This window comes from Tiliqua scincoides, chromosome 2 (assembly GCF_035046505.1).
Source record: "Tiliqua scincoides isolate rTilSci1 chromosome 2, rTilSci1.hap2, whole genome shotgun sequence".
NCBI classification, from domain to species: Eukaryota; Metazoa; Chordata; class Lepidosauria; order Squamata; family Scincidae; genus Tiliqua; species Tiliqua scincoides.
In genome coordinates this window covers 154,286,891-154,310,143 of record NC_089822.1, presented here as the reverse complement: position 1 = coordinate 154,310,143, position 23,253 = coordinate 154,286,891, and the positions used below count along the sequence as shown (strand labels likewise).

At 44.3% G+C, this 23,253-nt stretch overlaps 1 protein-coding gene and 1 long non-coding RNA gene across 2 annotated transcripts in view; one reads left to right on the top strand and one right to left on the bottom strand.

The window, feature by feature from the left end:
- Window positions 1–13,826, bottom strand: part of LOC136642024 (uncharacterized) — a 45,012-nt gene extending 31,186 nt beyond the window's left edge. The window contains exon 1 of the long non-coding RNA XR_010793941.1: window positions 13,757–13,826. This is a non-coding gene — a long non-coding RNA (uncharacterized lncRNA). The remainder of the gene's footprint in view (window positions 1–13,756) is intronic.
- CACNA1G (calcium voltage-gated channel subunit alpha1 G) overlaps window positions 1–23,253 on the top strand; it is a 221,334-nt gene that overhangs the window by 67,426 nt on the left and 130,655 nt on the right. The window lies entirely within an intron of this gene.

Genomic DNA, 23,253 nt, shown 5'->3' with positions numbered 1-23,253 from the left:
ATCTCAGTTCTTAGGATGTCTCAATAATAAGCTATTTACAGAAAGAGAATTTTCAAGTCAAGAGTTCAGAGTGGTGTTGATAGGAACGTGCCTTTCTCCATATTTTCTGCAAGAAATTTATCTCACAAATGCACATAATAACTGGACTTTCTTTCCTATGCTCCTGAACTGCCCCAACATTCACTTTTTCTTTTAATCTCCTTCATCGTCCTTGCTCTCCTGCAGTGCTTCAGTATTATCAATTTATCATAATTCTGAAAGTGGTATTAGCTTCACCAGGCATTTCCTTTTTTGGAATTCTCCCCTGTCTGTTTCCATGTCTTTGGAGTTCATCTGACACTTATCCAAGCCTTTGCATGCTCATGCAAGATGTGTTGAAACATTTTGGTGATTAAAGCTTGCAATATGGTCTAACAGCCCAACCCGAACTACCGCAGATACTCGCCTATAAATTAACCCCACAGATAAGTTGAGGGCAGGTTTTGAGCCAACAAACATGGAATTTTCTATGACCCTCGGATAAGTCAGGGGTTAAACTTAGGGGGGTGTCTGACTATAGTTTTGTCTGATTTTACCCCAGGCCAGATCCTGAAAAATAACCTACCACTAATTGTTACCTAAGAACTGTAGCTTCTAATTTATTAAAAACATAGTAGAAGACCATAAGATACATTTTTATTCTTTTAAAATTCTGGTCCTCACCACCTTTTTGTAAACACTATCAGAGTAAGTGCGCTGTAAACAACATACCAGTAAATCAGTGGTTCCCAACCTGGTATTCACGTACTCCCAGGGACACTCAACAGGACCTTTAGGGGTACTTGAAAAAGAATGGAATAATGGCAGATAAAGGCAGGTCCTGCTCCAGAATGCCTTGCAAGACAGGAATGCCTTGCAAGGACCAGCAAGGCAGGAAGGGAGGCAGCTAGTTGGCTGTGAAAGCCCCACCAATAGCTAGTTTTTGGTCATCAATTCATGTATGAACCAGTGATTGAAAACCAGCACAGTAAAAAAGCTGAAACATAATATGGAAAGTGATCAATCACCCAGAATTTCTCAGCACACTTCTGGTGCAAAGCAGTGCAAAGGTAGTTCTTCAAACAGATGAAAAGAGAAAATATGTGATGAATACATGAAGTCTGAGTGGAGATGAGGGCTTGTATTATTAATTACAAACATTTTGCTAATATGAAGGGTACCATTTATGGAAATGGGCTGCCAAGGGATATGCAAGCGAAAAAGGTTGGGAACCACTGCAGGAGAACCATGAATCAAATCCACCTTTAAGGTGTCTGGTGTGTTAAGCCAGAAGCTCTACGTACAACACATAACACATAACTGGGAGTGTGCAATTCAATTCACAGCACAGAGATGCAGCTGCATATATTTGCAACCCTTTTTACTGAGAAGTAGACCTACTGCTTTCCATGGGTGTTATTCTTAAGTGATGCTGCATTGAATTGTAGCCTGGGAATTGTTGCTTCAAATGGAAAGGGGATCCCATCCTGGTACTGGGGGGAAAAAATTTGCTCTGCCAAATGCAAAGCCTTTGCAAAAGGGAATCAGGTTGAGATATGGCGAAGTGAGAATTGGAGTTTGATTACTTGGCAAAAATTTCACGTACTATACGTGAGTATCTACGGTAAATTCCTATGTGGCAATACAACGGTGCTGGCACCAGCTATGCTGCATCCTGCAATGGAATTTTGGCTGCTAGAGGCCTCCTGAGGGTAAGGGAACATTTGTCCAAGCAGCCCCTGGTAAGAGGTGCCAGCAGCCTCTTTGGGTCAACTTGGACCAGGTCCAAGTTGATCCATGTCAGCAGATCAGGCCCAGGAAGAGACCTGCCAGCTCCATACAGTGCATGCCAGCTCCACCAATCCTGCATCCCCACTCCCGTTGCCATGGTTTGAGATCGGCCTGCCAACCAGAATCAGAAACCATAGTCTGAAGTGAGTTTGCAAATCATAATTTGTGATAATCATAAATTAGCATACCTGAATTAAGGTAACAGCTCTGAAAGCTGATACCTTGAGGTTGACTTTGATAGCACTCCACATAAAGCCAAAACATATGCATGTAAACACACTGTACTTCACGTGGTCTTGCTCCACTGTGAACACACCCGCTTCCCCCTAAACATGTTTAAGATGAAATTCTGGTTTCAAATCTTTGCTTGCTGGACTGACTTTGATATGACTGATGGCCTAATCGTATTGAACTGTTACACTGCTGGAGCTCACGTTCCAACTGTTGCAAACACAACAACGTCAGAAAGCATGACCTGGAACGCAGCGAACAGCTGAGTCCACACAGTGATGGACCGGGGATGCCCACTGCCTGAGGTGAGGCTGAACAGGGGGCAGGAGGGAGGCAGGGAGGGGTGGAATGGGGTGGGGGAAGAGAGGGGACTCTGTTGGCACTGCTTCATTGCCGCATGGGGAGTTAGGTAGGATTGGGCTGTAAGCAATTTAACCTTGAAATTGTTCAAAGTGTTCTCAATTAATGAGCAAAAAGAAGGGCAGCAGACTTCACCCCCCATAAAGCACTTGTGTTCATTTGACTGATTGACCTGAGCTTCTATGCAAATGGCTGTACATGGGGGTGAGGGGCTCCATTCAGATTATTCATTGACTCTGCTAGAGACAGAACCTGCTACTGTGATGCTGCCCCCTCATGTGTGTTTTGAAAATATGAAGCTGGCTTGTACTGAATCAGATCATTGGTCCATTTAGCTTCATATTGTCAAAGGGCATAAATAGGGGTATTTTCCAGTCCCTATGATGCCAGAGACTGAACTTGCATACAGACAAAGCACATGCTCTTTCACTGAGCTGCATCCTCTGACTAAACACACTTTCAATGCCTGAATAGGGCTTTGTTGGCAACCTTCAGTCCCGAAAGACTATGGTATTGCGCTCTGAATGGTGGTTCTGGCACAGCGTCTAGTGCGGCTGAAAAGGCCGATTCGGGAGAGACAATCCCTTCCACACCGGGAGCAAGTGCAGTCTGTCCCTGGTCTGTCTCCCTAGCTATGGGCCTTCCTTCTTTGCCTCTTTGCCTCAGTCTGTTGGCCAAGTGTCTCTTCAAACTGGGAGAGGCCATGCTGCACAGCCTGCCTCCAAGCGGGCCGCTCAGAGGCCAAGGTTTCCCACCTGTTGAGGTCCACTCCTAAGGCCTTCAGATCCCTCTTGCAGATGTCCTTGTATTGCAGCTGTGGTCTACCTGTAGGGTGCTTTCCTTGCACGAGTTCTCCATAGAGGAGATCCTTTGGGATCCGGCCATCATCCATTCTCACGACATGCAGTGCATACATGCTAGGGATTCCAGCTCGTTCCAGGACTGTGTTGTTTGGAAATTTGTCCTGCCAGGTGATGCCGAGGATGCATCGGAGGCAGCGCATGTGGAAAGCGTTCAGTTTCCTCTCCTGTTGTGAGCGAAGAGTCCATGACTCGCTGCAGTACAGAAGTGTAGTCAAGACGCAAGCTCTGTAGACCTGGATCTTGGTGTGTTCCGTCAGCTTCTTGTTGGACCAGACTCTCTTTGTGAGTCTGGAAAACGTGGTAGCTGCTTTACCGATGCACTTGTTTAGCTCGGTAGCGAGAGAAAGAGTGTTGGAGATCATTGAGCCAAGGTACACAAAGTCATGGACAACCTCCAGTTCATGCGCAGAGATTGTAATGCAGGGAGGTGAGTCCACATCCTGAACCATGACCTGTGTTTTCTTCAGGCTGATTGTGAATAGGGGGCTTATGATTGTGTTTAAAAAGCAATTTCATAATTCAGTTCAGGTTGTGTGGGAGGGAGGAGTGAGGAAGGGCCAGAGTGACAGACTAACTGCAGGTCCTCACAGCTCGAGGAGAAGGTACCTGTTGCTGCAAAAGATTATTAAACTCTGGTTTGTGAAAGAAGGCCCTTAAAATAATCATATCCTATTATACATACAAAAAGTCTTCCACTAGATACGGTCATTGCTACTGAATTATTAAAAATAATTCTTGTAATACATTTGGTTTTTTAGTTCACAGGAGAGGGCAAGGGACTCACAAAATGGAATGGCTTGCATGTATGTATGTGAGCAAAGAAGTAATTGAGAATGCATTTGTCAGTAGCCTCCCAAAATACAGATGCTGAGGAGATGGCCAATTTTGAAAAAGAAACTAAGGAAGAGACTACAGTTTCATAAAGCACTGCAACAAGGCAGGGAAGATGAAATCCTATGTTTGCAAATAATCACAGGCTAATTAAAGCAACACTGACTGCATCATAACTCAGTGTTTATGTGATAATTTGATTGTACAAAATGGTGATAGTACATCAGAAATCCCAGAACTTCATCATGTAATTGCAGTATGTGCCAGTGGAGGCAAACCTGTCAATTTAGCACCTCAGTGGATTAGCTATGAAGCATATGCCATGAAGTCAGTCCTGTTCTATGCATGCCGCCTGTGTCCAAAATACACACAAAAACAGAATCAGGGACAAATCTGAGAATTATTTCTGTTTTGAGATCATGGTTGTTTAGAAAGCCTTGAAAATATTGTGGCAATTTGTGCAGACTCCTCAGTTGGAAATAATTGGCAGGGGTGGGAGCCTTTGGGCAATGGTTTTGTTTGGGAGGTGACTAAGGGCCTGATCCTATACAACTTTCGTGCTCTGATGCAGCTGTGCCGACTGCATCCTGCAGTGAGGGGGCAGTCACCGAGGCTTTCTCAAGATAAGGGGACATTTGTTCCCTCAGTGTTGGGGCTACATGGTGGCTGCGTCAGGGGTGGGAAGTTGGATAGGATTGTGCCCTAAAATGACAATGTGGTGGTGCTGCAAAGACAAACTCAGTGCTTAAATGTGTTGCTGGAGATATTACTAGAGCTGAAGCTGCATGAGCAAAGGAACATGAATGTGATGTCATGAATGTGATGAATGTGATGTTGCTACCAGGGAGACAGAGGTTGATAGCAACCATGCATCTCCTAGGCCAAAATACACATTCTGTTAAGCCCATCATTTAGCTCAGGACCATGGTGCCAAGGCTGTACGCCTACATCAGTGGTTCTCAAACTAGGGCATCACAATGCTCCAGCCTGAGGACCACAGCTTCTGCTCCCTTAAGGGGCGGAGGAAAGCAGCGACATGATCCCCAGTTTTGGCTGCTGTGCGGGCAGGGGGCTTAAAAAAAAAAACTTACCTGCCGCCTGAATCTGGGGGGTGCGGGGAGCCCTGGGAAGCCCTCTGCAGGGCTCTCTGTGGCTTGTAGAAAGTAAAAATAGTGATTATGACCCACTTTCTACAAGCTGTTGGGAGCACTGTAGAGGGCTATGCAGGGCTCCCTGTGTTCTCCAGACTCCAGCAGAAGGTAAGGTAGGTTAAGAAAAAGGCCCCCCACCTCTGCCGCAGCATGATCCTGGGAGTCATGTTGCTGCCTTTTCTCTACCCACACAAAACTTACCTCAGGAGTTTTACTCCAGAGAAGTTTAAGAACCCCTGCCCTACATCCTTGCTATGGTTCCAGTCCAGATTCAACTTCCCCACCATAGCTTCCATTTGCCAAAGAAACAAAAGCTCCCACTGGCACCAGGCTCCTCTACTGGTGAGTTGCAAATCAAGAAATCCCTGCTTCAGATTTTACCTCAGTCATGAGCCCGTGAATTGGGTTTAAACAGGCCAATTTCCTTTCAGCAACTTTCAGACCACCAAATTAACAAATGGAGGCGGGAACAAGGATCATGTGCCACTGCCTCTGCTTCCAGATGTCAGTTTCAAAGCCTACATAGAGCCTATGCATGTGCAGTTGGGTACACGTACATAGGGCTCCCTTTGCTTAGTGACTTGTAGCTCAGTCACCCCATTAAATTTCCCTAATGATACGGAATTGCTATTTCCCTATAAAAGAAGAAAATGATGAAAATGAAATGAAACTGGTAATTATAGTACACACATGCTACTATGGGAGGAAGCTGACTAATTAAGGAGCAATTCATCATTTATCCCCCACCACTCTTTTTAGGCAGAGCCATTGGAGCCCTGAAAAGCCTGTGTGGAACGTAGCCTTTCCATAGTGGACAGGCTGACATTACAATAGTGTTCTATCACCAGTTTTAAAAAAGGTACAGGTCAGGTCTGGAAAAACACAGGCAGGTAGCACAGAAATCATTGGAGTAAGTTATTTGGCAATGACAGGTCTGTATTCTTAGCAAAAAAAAAAAGGGGGGGTATACAGCAGCTGACAAATCCAGTGAAAAGGTTTAGTGTGAAGGCAACCAAAACTTTATTTTATTTTTTGTCTGATAGGACAGTTTCTAGATTTCAAATAAACTTTAATAACTTGGATGCTCTGGCACTGACTTTTTCTGCTGACACTCTTCAATCTTTCCACATTATTTCTCTGCTCAAGTAGACTGCCAGGCCCTGGAGATACCTTGGTATTCAAATCACTGAAAATTGGTCTGATTTGTATAACAATAACTTTATACCTTATTACATTATGTTAAGAAAGATTTAGAGGTTGGAAAGAAAAATGAATGTGTTTTAGGTTGCCCAAGGAGCAGCAGTTAAAATGGTTTTACCGCCCAAAGCTCATTTTTTGTTTCAAGCTGTCCTAATTTAACTGAATACGTCAGAAGTGAAAGAAAGGTAGGCACTTCTGTGTGGGTTATGATCAGAAGACTAGTATTAATAATACGTGTTTTCTAGAGAGCTTTCACTAAGATGAGCTAAACATGTTAGGTCAGAGGTATGCTGGACACAGCTGATGGGCAACTGTGGGAAACAGGATCCTGGACTAAATGGGCCTTTGATCTGATCCAGTTGGAATTTCCTTATGTTGTGATGTTGTTATTACTATTGTGACATCCATTTGTAACATCCTTTATTATTTATGTTAAATCTGTCTGGAAGCACTGATCAGGAGAAGGTCTTGGCTTCTTAAGTTAACTTTTATTTAAGTCATCGTTAAGACTGTGCATTGTGCAGTATTTCACACAATTCACTGTAGCCTAACTAAGAGTTTGGAAATTAAAGAGTATGCTTTTATTCCTGACATATCATGAATGACACCTCTTTAGAAGTGTATTACACTGCCATTTCATACCCTAAAGTTTCCTATTCTTCCTCAGCATCTTTTCAGAAAGTTACTCTGATGCAGAGCACAATATTCAGTTAGACCAATGGCAATTGTTTCCAAGTAATTCTAAATTAAAGATATCGTTAACTGCCTTTTTGAGTTTTGAATTTCCTCTGTATCTGGGGAATTTTAGGAGGCATAATTTCTGCAATTTGCAATAATTCTTACAATCTTTTCAAGTCAGGTGCTTTACACAAAGGGAGGGGAAATGAATTTTAGGTGCAAGGAGATTTCGGATAGCCTACCTTTTCTGAATGCACTAATATTCAAGAGCTGGCATTCAAATTTTTGGTGCTTAATTCTTGCCAGAATCAGTTTCTGTCTAGGTATTAGAACTAATTTTGGGGGGAGGTGGGGAGATGGAGTGCCATCAAAGGTATGTATCAGCAAAATGTGGTGGGATTGCTCCATAATGTTGGGTTTTTGGAATATGGTTATGAACATTATAAATTGGATAACTTGGATGTGTTTTACTTGTGATTATATCTAGTACTCTTAACAATATGGCACCAATTGTTATCTTCTGCATAGTTCTAGGAACTTTGATTCCTTCTAATGGCTGTTGAAATCTTGCTGGCTAGGAAATGGCAGGCTATGCATATAAGTTCCATTTACAGTAATGGAGCAAATAACATCTTTGGGGGGTACAATTTTCATCAGGAAAATGGTGCTGGGGGAAAGAGTTAAACTAGGATCTTTCCATACTGCTGTAGTCCAGATCTGAATCAGAGCTCTCTACCCCTTCTCTGGTTGCTGCCATTCGCTATTAACTTTTAAAGAGATGAGAGATCTGATTATGGGATCTCTAACTAGACCAGTGTTTCTCAACCAGTGGTGCAGGTACCACCAGTGGTACTTGAGGAGGTATCTGGTGGTACTCAAAGGACTCCTGAACACCTGCTACCCAGTAGCGAGACCAGGAACACAACCTAACAAACAACTGTAGGATGCTCCAAAGCATGCTTTTCTATGCTCAAAAAAGCCCTCCTGTCCACGCTGAGCTTCTTACTGACGTTTGTTGCATCACATCTGGACTCCTAACTCATGATGTCATTGCCAGTTACTTCCAGTGGTACTTCCAATAGGTGAACCATACAGCGGAGGACAAACAATGAGCTAGACCTTTAGAGTTGCAACTGGAAAACTAAAGACTGATCCTTTTTTGTTTATCTGGCACTCTTTTGCAGTTTGCAAAGTGATCAGAAGTATTCCCTTCCCAATTGTAAAATGGGGAACTATTTTTGTTTGGTCATACTTCTGTTAGTAATTTATGTCTGCAGTGCATAAATGTGTTGTACTTCTGTGTACTTTTGGTGATGTGGTTATTTTATTTTTATTTCTGTGGCATTTTTCTGAATATCTTGTTTGTGCTGTAAATGGCATACTGTTCTTTTTCCATGTTGTGTTTTTTGTTGTTGTTAAACTGTATGTCATGTTCATAATATATTTGTTTTTCAGCTATAAAACTTTAAAAAATAAACAAATCTCCATTGGGATGACATACTGGATGAATTTTGCTTGCAGTCAACATCTGATTTATCCCCCCCCTTTTTTTTAATCTGGGAAGAATTTTGCCTGAAGTTAGATAGGAAGTGACTCTGCTTTCCTCTGCATTTTGTCACTTGGCTTTTTGACAGAGTTATTGCAAGCTATCTGCCCCATAAACACCTTTCTGGAGTTTGCATATTTTTCATTTGTGGTCCATTGCAATCTGGAAGACATAGGCTGATCTGTGATGAATTGGTGGGTGGATAGTCTTCCTCCCACTGATTTTTGTTCCCTTTAATCTCTAAGATTCATGTAAATGAATGTCATTTTCAATACTTGTTCTTAGCTTTGGATTTGAGTTTTATTGGCTCCCATTGTGGATTTGTGAGTGTCAGCATTGGCTCCACTCAGACATCCAGTTTGAAAGTATGGAGATAGGGGGCTGGAACAGCACATGTGATCCCACTCTTTCTTCCAGGCATTCATTGTACTGCCTGTGCAGTCATAATATAAATTGCCCTTGACTTGAATGTGTTATGAGTTAAGGTAACCCATGAGTCATTGTGATTTACGTGTGGTAAGTGGGTTAGCCTATGAAGGGGCTTGAGTGGCTTTGTTTTTGTTGCTGTATTGTTACTGGTAGTATATACATGTTCTTCATTGGCCAAAGAGCACGCAGGTTTCCTTTCTTGCAGTCTTCGCTGGGCATTAGAACGATTCCAGCAGAAAATGTTTGTTTACATTGCTTTGAAATGCAAGGAACTCAAAAGAGTGAAGGAATGTTTCTCCCTAGACTTCTAGGCCTTGGAGAGTACCCCCAGCTTTAGATATTTGGCAGAAAACGTTCAAACATCACTTAATTTTAAATGGCTCAACTTATGTTCTGCCAGATTCCCAGTCCAAGCTCTGCTTGGAGAATTATGCCCACTTTAAGCAGATTAGCTCCCCTTCTTTTCTCCCAACAAATGACCCTGGTTCTGCCCTGCAGTCCTGCTGGACCCCACCTCCAGGGTAGCTTGCCTGTTCAACCTGCAGAGGTCCTCACTCCTGCCAGCAGCCTCCCACCACTACAGCAGACCCTTGGTCCTCAGCAGGTCTTGGGCACAGCAGCCACACACCAAACTCCAGTGTCTCCAGCAGTCTGTTCCAGCAGTCCATTAGTTAGTCCATTAGTCACAAAGTCAGAGTATCCAAGTCAAAGTACAAAGTCAATAAGCCAAGTCAGTCTCCTTTCCAATCTGCACTCCTTCTACAACCCACCAACCCTTCCTGCCTCAGGTGCTCCTTATATCCCTGAGGGCCCTATTGTCTTCAAGTGGCTGCAGCTGTGCAGCACACTCTGCTGGATGCCCAGGCCTTACCCTTAAAGGGGCCACTGCTGACACCATATCTACCCCCTCGCCAGATCTTCCACGATTCCAATACAACTTATCACATATAATCTGAATATGAAGGAATTTTCCACCCTTCCCTGTGCATTTCAGTAGCTTTTTATCAGCATAAGGAACCCAATCAGAACCATTCCCACTCCAAGCTGCTGCTAGCGTGATGGGGGGATTTGGGCTGGATCATTTGATACTGTCCACCAGCTCTGCCCATTATGTTTCACCTCCCCCGCCCAGCACACCATTCTGCTTCACATGATGGTCTAGCCTAGGGTGGCCCATCTGGATCCCTCATTCTGTGGTGGGTGGAACTGGCAGATAGTATAATCCAAACTGATCCAATTTGTTACTGTCTTTTCGCCTCAGTGCATATGCGACAATGAAAAACAGCACAGATCACACAGACTAAGCTTTCCCAAGTGTTCCAAGCCTTGCCCATGCTGAAGGACACGCTAATTTTCTGTTGCTATTTTTGTTTTGTTTTTGCATGCACCTCAACCCAAGTCTTTCTCCTTCCATTTGCTTGGCCATTTCATCAACTGGGCTGGACTACAGGCATGTTTACTCTACCTGTTTAAGGAAGCGGTTGGCAGGAATGGTCATTCGGGATGACTCAGCTTGAGTCACTCAAAAACACTGTTTTCGAGAGTTGGCTCCAGTCATGGATGTCACAGTTCCCAACCTGACTCACAGCATGGGGCCAGTGACTTGAAAAAAAGAGTTGGGACTCAAAATGCCTCAAGTCCCAACTCTCTTTTGTGTGTGTGTTCTCTTGCTTACTTTTTCTTTGCTGCTTTCACATTGCACGGAAGATCTTGTGGGCGATCCGGAAGCAGGCATTTTTTTTTAACAGGTATTTATATACCGCCTTTCTTGGTCTTTATTCAAGACTTTATTCAAGGCGGTTTACATAGGCAGGCTTATCTAAATCCCTTATTAAATAGGGATTTTTACAATTGAAAGAAGGTTCTTTCTTTCAAGAACCACTACATTCAGGTGTTTCATTCCGATCTGGCTTCACATTCTGGCCTCCATCCTCCCACGCTCAGAGCAGATGGAATGTCTCGGCTTCAGCTTGTCAGCTGCTTCTAGGTCGCACGGTGCCGGTGGCCTCGAACTGGCGACCTTGTGGATGTTATCTTCAGGCAGACGGAGGCTCTACCCTCTAGACCAGACCTCCTGCCCTGCATTCTGAAAGATGGCAGCAGACTTGGTGTGTGTGTGGGGGGGGGGGGGTAGGTTCCAGGAGGCAGGACTGGGGTTGAGGGTTGAGGGGAGGAGGAAGGCTTTTTTTTTTTTTTTGCCACCCTTCTCAACTTGACTCATTTCTCAGAATGACTCGAAATGACTCTATTGGGTTGAGTTGCAACGGTCACATGCTATGTCTCTTGAGACAAGTCAAGTTGCAGGGTCACTGACTCAGGACTTGGGTTCCATGCCTTGAGCACATCCCTGACAGTTGGCTGGGCAAGGAGGCAGCAGTACAGTGATCCTGGAGTGTCCCACCCTTGGTCTCTTTTCTGTTCCCAGCATGCTCTGTCCATCCTGTTGTTTGTAGAAGTGGAGTTAAAGTTAAGAGGGTGTGGTGGGTGTTCATGCTGACTTCTTCCAGTTCACCTGGTCACTTCTCCAAGAAAACAAGCTGCCTTCACTTAACCTGTTTTGTTTGCAGAAGCTGCTAGGTGGCAAGAAGGCAACAGATGGAAAGCATTCCTGTTTTGGTTGCTTCCTGGACAAGGAGAGATCAGACCAGGGTTGCCACAGTCTCATGTTGCTTCTTTCTCCTGTACCACATCTGATTGCTTGCACAAGCAACATTGAAAGCACTGACCTCTCTGCCTGATCATTTTTGGGGGCATGATTTGCTGCAGATTTGGTTGGCAACCTTCAGTCTCGAAAGACTATGGTATAAGCCTACAGCACCCAGTATCCAAGTACTAACCAGGCCTGACCCTGCTTAGCTTCCAAGATCAGACGAGATTGGGCATGTGCAGGGTAACAGTTGCTGCAGATTTGCTATTGATTGATCTGCCACCCTTTGTTTCTGCTTCACTCTCTCCAAGTTTTCTCATCAAAAAGCTTGTGCTTCATTAAAAGCATCATTCATAATTAGTATGGACAGAAGTTCCATGCAAGTCCCTCATCCCAGCCCACCCACCCCCACATAACTACAGCCTTTTTTGCTTTAAGAATTTCTGTGCTTAATGTATGCCCCTGGATCTGTTTACTTGTTCCTATGCTGATTTCTGTAGAAGCTGAATGTAAACCTGCTATGGGGAAAGAACATAGCTTAGTGGAGGAGCACCTGTAGTGCGCCCAGAAGATTCCAGGTTCAATCTCTGGCATCTCCAGGTAGGCCAGAGAAAAAGGCCAACCTGAAAGTCACTGCCAGTCAGTGTTAAGAACATAAGAACAGCCTCACTGAATCAGGCCATAGGCCCATCTAGTCCAGCTTCCTGTATCTCGCAGCGGCCCACCAAATGCCCCAGGGAGCACACCAGATAAGAAGAGACCTCATCCTGGTGCCCTCCCTTGCATCTGGCATTCTGACATAGCCCATTTCTAAAATCAGGAGGTTGCACATACACATCATGGTCTGTAACCCGTAAAGGATTTTTCCTCCAGAAACTTGTTCAATCCCCTTTTAAAGGCGTCCAGGCCAGATGCCATCACCACATCCTGCAGCAAGGAGTTCCACAGACTGACCACATGCTGAGTAAAGAAATATTTTCTTTTGTCTGTTCTAACTCTCCCAACACTCAATTTTAGTGGATGTCCCCTGGTTCTGGTATTATGTGAGAGTGTAAAGAGCATCTCCCTATCCACTCTGTCCATCCCCTGCATAATTTTGTATGTCTCAGTCATGTCCCCCCTCAGGCGCCTCTTTTCTAGGCTGAAGAGGCCCAAACGCCATAGCCTTTCCTCGTAAGGAAGGTGCCCAGCCCAGTAATAATCTTAGTCGCTCTCTTTTGCACCTTTTCCATTTCCACTATGTCTTTTTTGAGATGTGGCGACCAGAACTGGACACAGTACTCCAGGTGTGGCCTTACCATTGATTTGTACAATAACCCAATGCTATTATAGCACCGCCAGAAAGAGCATTCTGGCGGCATAAGGCCCTTTTTGGCTGTCACAAAACGCAATGCACCATTCAGAATGGCCAGGTCTATGTACCAGTGGCCAGAGTATGCCTGCTAGTGCCAGTAAATCAGTGCAGGGAGTGGGAGGAAGGCAGGGAGATGGTGGAACAGGGCAGGGAGAGGGAGATTGGGGTCAGGTGGATTGAGGCAGGGAAGGTGGTGGTTTCAGCAGCAGCAGTGCCACTGATATCCTGTCCCCCTTCCACCCAGGTCAATGTGAACTTGCCCCAGCAAAATTGCTGGTGCAGCTCCAAGTCAACCCAGCAGGCCAGCACAGGCTTATCCCAGGCACTGCATCTAAATTAATTTTGGGGGTTGGATAGGTGAAAATGTACAAATTTCAAGAGAGAAATGCATTTATTTCAGTTGATTAAAACATGGAGGTCTGAAACTCTGTGAGGAGGAAGCATGTGTGAATGGGAAGAACTCACAGGTAATTACTGGCACATATAATAAAATGTGAGGAGCCTGCTGCTGCTGCAGGCTTTCAGTCTCTCTGAGCTACGGCTATATACTAGGCATACCTTTAATCATGGAAATCAGAGGAAAGAGGCAGTATAGATCAGTTGCAAGAACTAGATCTTCATTTGGTATTTATATGCCAGTGTTTGCAAGGTTCTTACCAAGCTGAAAGGTGCTGCTGCTAGATGCTGGCACCACCTAAGATGTCAGAAGCAGGAGACAAGACACCTGTTTGAAATGGAATAGGAGAGATTAGTTCTGTGATCAGGAAGCACCTTGGTTCACACTTCTTTGCACATGTTTGAAGTCATCTGTCCATCACACACCTGTGTGTGTTTTTTATCCCACCTCCTGTCCTGAATAGCCTGGGGGATTTTACCAGTGGGGAATTAAAGTGAGGTTTATTTTTTCACACACACAAAATTCGGGGTAAAATATCTGCTATTAAACTGACTGCCCTGGTGGGGTAAAGAACACACAGCTCTTTACAATCGTTTTGTCCTAAGCTTTGAGTTTGCTTGAGGTTACAGAGACCTCATGAAGAGTGCAACAGCAAGGTTAAAGTGTGCAATGCAGGCTGTAGTTTATTTTCAAATTCTTTTTGTAACTAATGGCTTTCCTGTCAGATAAGCTGACCATGTTCTTGAACTCACCTCATTCACTACTCTCAGCTTAAATGAGAACATTATTGCCAGTTGTGGATTCCAGTTACCTCAAAGTGTTGTTTTCCCAGGTGCTTGTACATTGGCATCTGGAACCTGAAAGGTGAAGTCATCTGAGCTGTGGGGGTTATAATTGTTAGTGATGGTTTCTTGCACTTCCTGCAGTGAGAAGAGGAATGGGCTGATTTCTGCTGACTAAAAGATCCCAGTAATTTTTCTGTGGTGGCAAGGGGTGGTGTACAAGGAAACAATGGAACAGTGTCCATGACATGCTGGGATTAGAAAGGGCCTGGAGCCGGTGTTCCTACTGGCGTATTTTTATTTATTAATTTTCTGTTGCTTTATCTATGAATTGAGCGTAAAATGCAGACAGCCCCAATACAAATGTGCTCTCCCACCTGTGTATAGTCTGGCGATGATATAATAGCATCCTAAGCAAGAGCAATGCAGAAGCTGACTTCTCAAGTTGTTGGAAATATGAATTATTTCTTTATTATCAGGTCTAAAGAACCTGCTGGACTCCTGAAGCCCAGCCTCCTGATACATCCTAGGCATAAACACAGAAATGTAAGTTTCCTCCCAGGGCTGTACTCCAGACCCTGTCTCCTGGCCATGCTGATTGACCAGAAGGGCCCTGGCTACCATATATCTGGGAGACTGAGATACCAATCCTGGCTGGCTGTGGGTATAACCATGGATATAATTCTTGGCTATGTGTATAATTCTTGCCCTCCCTTTTGCCACCATCCCCATGCAGGCAGAATAGGAGTCCCCCAGAGGAATCTGGAGAACCAATGCTTTCCTTTAATGATGTGTTTTTCTTATTCATCTATTTTACCCACATAAATTACATTCCCAGCTAAACCTCCCCTGTATCCAATAGCTACCGAAAGCAGTTAACTGGAAAAAAGATATACACACCAATAGCATTCCTCCTGCTATTTCAGCTATGTGGCCTGTGCAGATTCCATAGTTCTCTGTACCAAGCAGACAAGAAGAGGATATGGGCAAGCTATGGACAGTTGCCTTGCAGGGATTTGGTTAACTGAATAATACGTATATTCAGCATTCATTGAGAATCTGCCTTCAGCTACTGTGAGGGTCATCATTCTTTGTGAGACTTCTGATCATATAACATATGCTGCATTCCAGATCTGGGATACATGAGAGCAGAATGAAAATGTAAATGTAACCTGGTCATCGCAATACTAGCCAGGATCAGCCTGTTCATGAAACAACCTGAAATGCTAGTGTCAAGCCGTGAGTTGGGAAGAGGTGGAAGATGCCCCTCTTGGGCATCTTGGAAGATGGCATATTTGTCTGCCAAACCCTCCAGCTGGCTGCTGGTGGAGCTGCTCCGGTTGGTGCTCGAATTCTCTTCCCACTTGTTGATTATGGCAGCATCCTTCTCTTTCCAGAGCCACTGAAGGAAAAGAGGGGAGGTAAACCCTGCATGGCTGCCTCCTTACTCTTCCTCCTCACCCAGTTGCTTAGGAAAGGATGGGCTTTCCCATGAAGGATGGGCTAAGCTGAGCCTGCTTCCCTTTTCTTACCTGCCTTACAGCTGTTCTCAGCATAGCCTCCTTCTGCAAGTGAACAGGAAGAGCAGAGTATGCTGGAAGCCCAACATTGCTTCACTCTTCCTGTTCATTTGAAACAGGACCGGCATGGAGAAACGAGAGCATCTAAAGGGAAGGGGATGGACTTATCTCCATCCCTCCCATCTCCTTATTTACCTGGGAAGAGGGTGCATGCTCATATGCATGCATGTGTTTCTTTTGTGGGGACAGACAGGGCAACCATGTTGGGTTGGGTTGCCTCAGGCAGTGCCCATACATCAGCCAGACCTGATACTAGCATTCACTGTGTGGAAGAGTTGAGGGTTAGATGGCTGAATTAAGTACTCTGGTCTGTGCAAGTGTTAATGTGAACTCTCACTAATGAAAGATGGACACTCTTCAGAATGCCAGGATTGCATAGCACAGGGCATTTGGCAATCCTTTTAACTAAGCATTTACCATTCCTTTCACTGGGGCAAGAATGAAGTGAAATATCAGTTTAACAGTGCATGAATATGTGGTGTGAGAATGAACTCAACGCAAGAAAAAGAGGAGGGAAATTGACCTCTTACAGATGTTGTTAAAAATGAGACCAGACTTGCCTCAGAATTTTTCCTGAAGAACAGTCACTTCAGCATAATTGCAAGTGTAAACAAGGCTTGTTAATGTCAGTCTTTAAAACATGTTGATTTTCTCAAATCAATATTATTTCCCTCCAGAGATTAAACCAAACCTATTCATATTTAAGTGAAAGAGAGTAATGAGAATGAAATATTCCATTCTATGACCCAGTGAATAGTAGTTTCCAAATTAGAAACCCATACCAGTTTTCAAGTTGGAGGACATAAGAACATAAGAACATAAGAACAGCCCCACTGGATCAGGCCATAGGCCCATCTAGTCCAGCTTCCTGTATCTCACAGCGGCCCACCAAATGCCCCAGGGAGCACACCAGATAACAAGAGACCTCGTCCTGGTGCTCTCCCCTACATCTGGCATTCTGACTTAACCCATTCCTAAAATCAGGAGGTTGCGCATACACATCATCGCTTGTACCCCATAATGGATTTTTCCTCCAGAAACTCGTCCAATCCCCTTTTAAAGGCGTCTAGGCTAGACGCCAGCACCACATCCTGTGGCAAGGAGTTCCACAGACTGACCACGCGCTGAGTAAAGAAATATTTTCTTTTGTCTGTCCTAACCCGCCCAACACTCAATTTTAGTGGATGTCCCCTGGTTCTGGTATTATGTGAGAGTGTAAAGAGCATCTCCCTATCCACTCTGTCCATCCCCTGCATAATTTTGTATGTCTCAATCATGTCCCCCCTCAAGCGTCTCTTTTCTAGGCTGAAGAGGCCCAAACGCCGTAGCCTTTCCTCATAAGGAAGGTGCCCCAGCCCCGTAATAATCTTAGTCGCTCTCTTTTGCACCTTTTCCATTTCCACTATGTCTTTTTTGAGATGCGGCGACCAGAACTGGACACAATACTCCAGGTGTGGCCTTACCATCGATTTGTACAACGGCATTATAATATTAGCCGTTTTGTTCTCAATACCCTTCCTAATGATCCCAAGCATAGAATTGGCCTTCTTCACTGCCGCTGCACATTGGGTCGACACTTTCATCGACCTGTCCACCACCACCCCAAGATCTCTCTCCTGATCTGTCACAGACAGCTCAGAACCCATCAGCCTATATCTAAAGTTTTGATTTTTTGCCCCAATGTGCATGACTTTACACTTACTGACATTGAAGCGCATCTGCCATTTTGCTGCCCATTCTGCCAGTCTGGAGAGATCCTTCTGGAGCTCCTCACAATCACTTCTGGTCTTTACCACTCGGAAAAGTTTGGTGTCGTCTGCAAACTTAGCCACTTCACTGCTCAACCCTGTCTCCAGGTCATTTATGAAGAGGTTGAAAAGCACCGGTCCCAGGACAGATCCTTGGGGCACACCGCTTTTCACCTCTCTCCATTGTGAAAATTGCCCATTGACACCCACTCTCTGCTTCCTGGCCTCCAACCAGTTCTCAATCCACGAGAGGACCTGTCCTCTAATTCCCTGACTGTGGAGTTTTTTCAGTAGCCTTTGGTGAGGGACCGTGTCAAATGCCTTCTGAAAGTCCAGATATATAATGTCCACGGGTTCTCCCGCATCCACATGCCTGTTGACCTTTTCAAAGAATTCTATAAGGTTCGTGAGGCAAGACTTACCCTTACAGAAGCCATGCTGACTCTCCCTCAGCAAGGCCTGTTCATCTATGTGTTTTGAGATCCTATCTTTGATGAGGCATTCCACCATCTTACCCGGTATGGATGTTAGGCTGACCGGCCTATAGTTTCCCGGGTCCCCCCTCTTTCCCTTTTTAAAAATAGGCGTGACATTTGCTATCCTCCAATCTTCTGGTACTGTGGCTGTTTTGAGGGACAAGTTGCATACCTTAGTCAAGAGATCTGCAACTTCATTCTTCAATTCCTTAATAACCCTTGGGTGTATGCCATCAGGGCCCGGTGACTTATTGATCTTTAATTTATCAATGAGGTCTGAAACATCTTCTCTTTTAACCTCTATCTGACTTAACTCCTCGGTTAGGAGGGGCCGTTCGGGCAGCGGTATCTGCCCAAGGTCTTCTGCCGTGAAGACAGATGCAAAGAACTCGTTTAATTTCTCTGCCATCTCTAAGTCTCCTTTTATCTCCCCTTTCCCTCCCTCACCATCCAGAGGGCCAACCGCCAGTAATATGGAATATGCCAGACATAGAGCGCAATCCTAGCCAACTTTCCAGCACTAACATAACTGTGCCGGTGTGGCGTGCACTGCATCCTGTAGAGGGGAGGCAGTCAAGGGGGCTTCCTCAAGGTAACAAGATGTTTGTTACCTTACCTTGGAGCTGCATTGTAGCTAGGTCAGTGCTGGAAAGTTGGTTAGGATTGCGCCCATAGTGGTCAATGGAGAGGTTCACAGATTCATGCAAGCAAAATTACGTTTCTCTTGGTCTGACCCAAGAGTATCTTTGTGCATCTTACATCAAGGTAGGAAACCGATTCCACTGAAAGGAGGGTACTGTGAGGGCCATGCCTCAGTAAAAAGTGCTTTAATATAAACCAGCTTAAGTGAGATAAACACACACTGTACCATAGGATAGGTGTGTTTCCGTTGCAAGTCCAGATTCTTTTTTTTTTAATTTACATGATACCATGATCATATAATGCTTGTTGAAGATGGGCAGGGTACACACATGGAGTAACTGAGGTTAAAGCTGGCTTGCAAAGTTCAAATTACCATAGATAATAAACGGGTATGAGAATTTTTTTTTCCCACCATATCGTGGCTATGCACCCAGAGAGCTAGAAGTGATATCTTATTTTCAAACCAGGTCAGTTGCTCCAGATACGCTTGGCAAGCACTTAAAGACTCCTGTGGAAGAGAAGTTAGTTGAGAGAGTGAGTGAGGAGGGGGAGATGGAGCATGGGGTGTTAGCACACAACTATGCAGATCATAGGCGTTCAATAGTTGCAGTAAAGCATTTTCCAGATAGAAGAATGGCTATGATGCAGGTTTACTTTTGTGGCATCCTAGCTTTGTGCTGTCCTCTAATGTTTATCTTACAACTTTATTCCAGCAGGTCTTTGCCAGATCTGTGTTTTAATCAGATATAAAAATCTCTGTTACTGTTGTTTGGTTTGATATACTTTAAACTGCAGGAGTTTTATTATCTTTGTTCTAATGTACTTTTTATTCTTTGTTTATTAAAAGCTATTTTGGAGTTTTATTTTAGTATGTCATCCACCTGGAAAATCTTGTCCTTGTGTTGTGGTAGGATACATTTGAACACTTGTATCAATCATAAATTTAACTGTAGCCTTTACAATCCATAATTACCTAATGTGTGCGTGTGCACAATCCAGAGAAGTGCTTGGGCTGGCACAGTCTCTTGTGCCGACCTCCTCGTGAGTTGGCTAGGCTGGCGTGCGGAGGCGTGCTGACCTGCGGGGGTTGGCCTAAGCTTCTGCGCCGACGGAAGCACTGAGCTTGGCCGACACAAGACTCTGGGTTGGGCGGGGAGGAGGTGGAAGGGAGACATTCTAGGGCGGAGGGAGGGCGGGCAGGTGGGGAGCGGGAGGAGGGGATGGAACCCAGCAGTTATGTCAGATCCCAACCCCAGTTCCCGGGGAGTTCAGAGCAGTTTCAAGCCGATCCCCTCTCCTTTGACTTGTGCCACCTCAGGAGGTGGAGCAAGTCCAAGGAGACCCATAAGGGCCAGGGTGTCTTACCTGGGGGTGAGGGGAAGAGTTTCCCCTTACCTCTGGCTAAGCCACTTTGGGCCCATATCCTGTGCTGGATACAGCACAAGCCTCTTGGCTTGCCTGTTCCAGCACAGAATAGGATTGCGCCCTCACACACACAAGGATTCCTTAAAACCTGACTGGTTGGAGAGAGTTTTCAAAAATCTTGTCTTGGTCATGTAGTTTATTTGATGGTTTTCTATCAAATCTGTGTTGTTGAACTACTTAAAAAATGTGTATTTCAGTTTTCTTGGTTTACTTTCCCTATAGCTAGTGTCACCTTCTAAAGCAAAATAGAATTACATTCAGAGACATAATAGATGCTGAAATCAAGCCATCATTAGAATCAGCTGACACATAGTACCATACTATATTTAAATTGACGATAATGAAAGGGTCTCTTTCTTTTACTGACTATGAATTAAGCTAGGGTGGTTCTGATATGTAATTTCCCTAGAGAAGTATAGAAAGTGATAAGGACTGGACATTTCAAGAATAAACTGTTCTCTAAAATTAGAGAAGATTAGTATTTCTATTGTGAGAGCGTTCGGTGTTTGCTTCTGCATAATACGGCCTCCAGGATAAAATAACAACATGTCAACTCCCTCAGTGCTGTTGAAATTTTAAATGTATTATTTTCCCACTCAAAGTACATGTTTTAATATTTAGCATTTGAAATTACTTTAATTTGCATGCCATATGAGTTTGGATATTCTCTCTCCCCCTCCCCCCACTATCTGTACTTAATTCGTTCCTGAAAATGGCCTTCATAGCAAAAATCTGGATAACGCCTACAGTTATCACATTCATTTTAATGGGACCAGAGCTGTTCCAAGTTCACTTAAAAATTACCCTAAATGCCTAATACCATAAGGAGAAAGTTGTGTGGCATGATCAAATAGAATAAACAATTAATAACATTATACAGTATCAACAAAGAGTCAAAGTCAATGACGAAAACATTTCAAAAGTTCTATCATCACATAATGAGATTTAGCACCTCAAGCTTTAGTTGCAAACTATGAGCAAGTCTCTTATGAGTTTTTTCATCTTCTTCTGTTCTTTAGGACCCATACTCACAGAAATTTGTAGAAATACAGCACAAAAACAGATATACGGAAAAAGGGAACATGTAATGCACATGCCTTGAAAGCATGGGAATAGGCTACCCCTCAGGCTGCACTCATTCCTCCAAGGGTCCTGAAGTGCACTTCCCCTAAAATATGTAGGGGCATACCCAAGAAAGGGGGCCCTTCTGGACCTCTATCCTACCAGGGGGAGAAATCCAAAATTTGATCCAACCTCCTGGAACTCCTTCCTGAACATGCAAAGAAAATTTGCCCCCTTCTTTGTTGGGGCAGAGAGAGACAGGGTAAGGGAGAGTGAAAAAAAGAGTGGGAACAGGAGCAGAGGAAGGAGGAACAAGGCAGCGATGGGGCAGGGGAAGGGCAAATAATTCCCAACAGGAATAACTAATATGACAAATACAGCATGTGACCACCAGACAGCCAACAAGCTGGCATAGCAGAGTCAGCTAAACTCAGATAACAGAAGCACATGACGTGCCACACACCATTACACAGTAGTTTCCAAGGCCAAAGATGTAGAAAACGCACAAAGAACATCAACTGTAAGTGCACAGTGGTATGTTTTAAGGCTGGGGTATTCTTGGACTCTGCCTTTTTTCCATTTATTTTTATAGGGACTTGGCTGCTTTGTCATATCCAAGTGTCACAAGCATCAATTCAATTCCATCTGTATTGCATTCCAGTGTCAAGATGATGCCAAAACTATCTGGCTCTAGCTCTACAGGGTAAAATGTTGCACTGAAGTAGGAAAGCAAAAAATTCAGTGAGCATGTAGGAAGACTGTAAAACCAAGCAAGAAAATAAAGTGGTTTCAAAGAAGTTAGATATCCTGGTCTATCTTACAATCCTTTGTGCCTCTGCAGTGGTGCCAGCATAGGGGCGCTGCACCCTGAGGAAAAGTTTTGGCTGCTGGAGGTCTCTTTTGGATAAAGGGACATTTGTCCCTTTGACCTAGGGTAACCCCCAGCAGCTGCAAATATATATAGCTGGTGGAAGTCTGGGTTGATCCGTGTCAGTGGATTGAACCCAGAAAGGGGAATAAGGTATGGCATTCACTGGCGCTACCTATTGCACACCCCTGTCAGGCCTGATCTGCACAGCCCACCCCTGTTGCCACCCTCCTCCATCCCATTGCACCCCTCCCCATGTTCCCCCACCTCTGTATTGCACTTACCTGCTCCAGCAGGTGTAACTGTACATGCTGTCACCATCGGGAAGGCTCTGGCCTTCCTGCCGGCACTGCTTGTAGGCACACTGCCACAATGTGCTTTCTGGCATTTTTGTGATAGGTGGCGCATGTGCTCTGCCAGTACAAGCAATATATAGGATTGGACCGTAAAGTTGTAAACCCCTGTGGTAAGTTCAGTACTGAGGGACCCAGTTCTGTGTTCAGCCTTATGAAAGATGCCTAAATCCAATTTAATTCAATAAGACACAAACGTGTTAAACCTTGGGGTTTTTTTAAAGTGCATTTCTGATTACAGCTGGAATTAGGCTATTGAAGCTTCAGAGTCCAAACCACAAGCTACAGGCCTCTGCACTGGATGGAACTTAGCTAACTGCTGAGTGTACTGTGTCTTAACTTGCGACATGTGAAATGCACCGAAACCCTCAAGAGGAATTCTATGGTGAAATTCATTTTCCCAGGCCAGAACAAAAGATTTCCTAGGAAATCTGACTACACTATTATGTTTTTCTAGGCATGTTTATACTGCTGTACTTCTATATTAGCATTTTCACTTTTCAGGTACAGGCACTGAATGTTATTGTACAGACATGTTTTGCGTACAGTTGCAGTATGTTGCTGGTGTGTAGTCTGTAGGCTGCCCTGTTTGCACACCTGCTATAATGTGAGAATATAGAATGCTCTTTGTCTTTGTACTGGTGCAAAGAATAATAAAATGCTTCTGTAATGTCCATGCCCACCCCTTGATTCTCCCAAAGGGACAGGCCTACATTGTATGGGTTGAGAAGACACATTGTGATGCATAAAATAGGCAGAGAATGTTCTGATATTCTACTATTTATTAAAGAGTCGACAGTCTCTTCACCAGCTCACCCCCT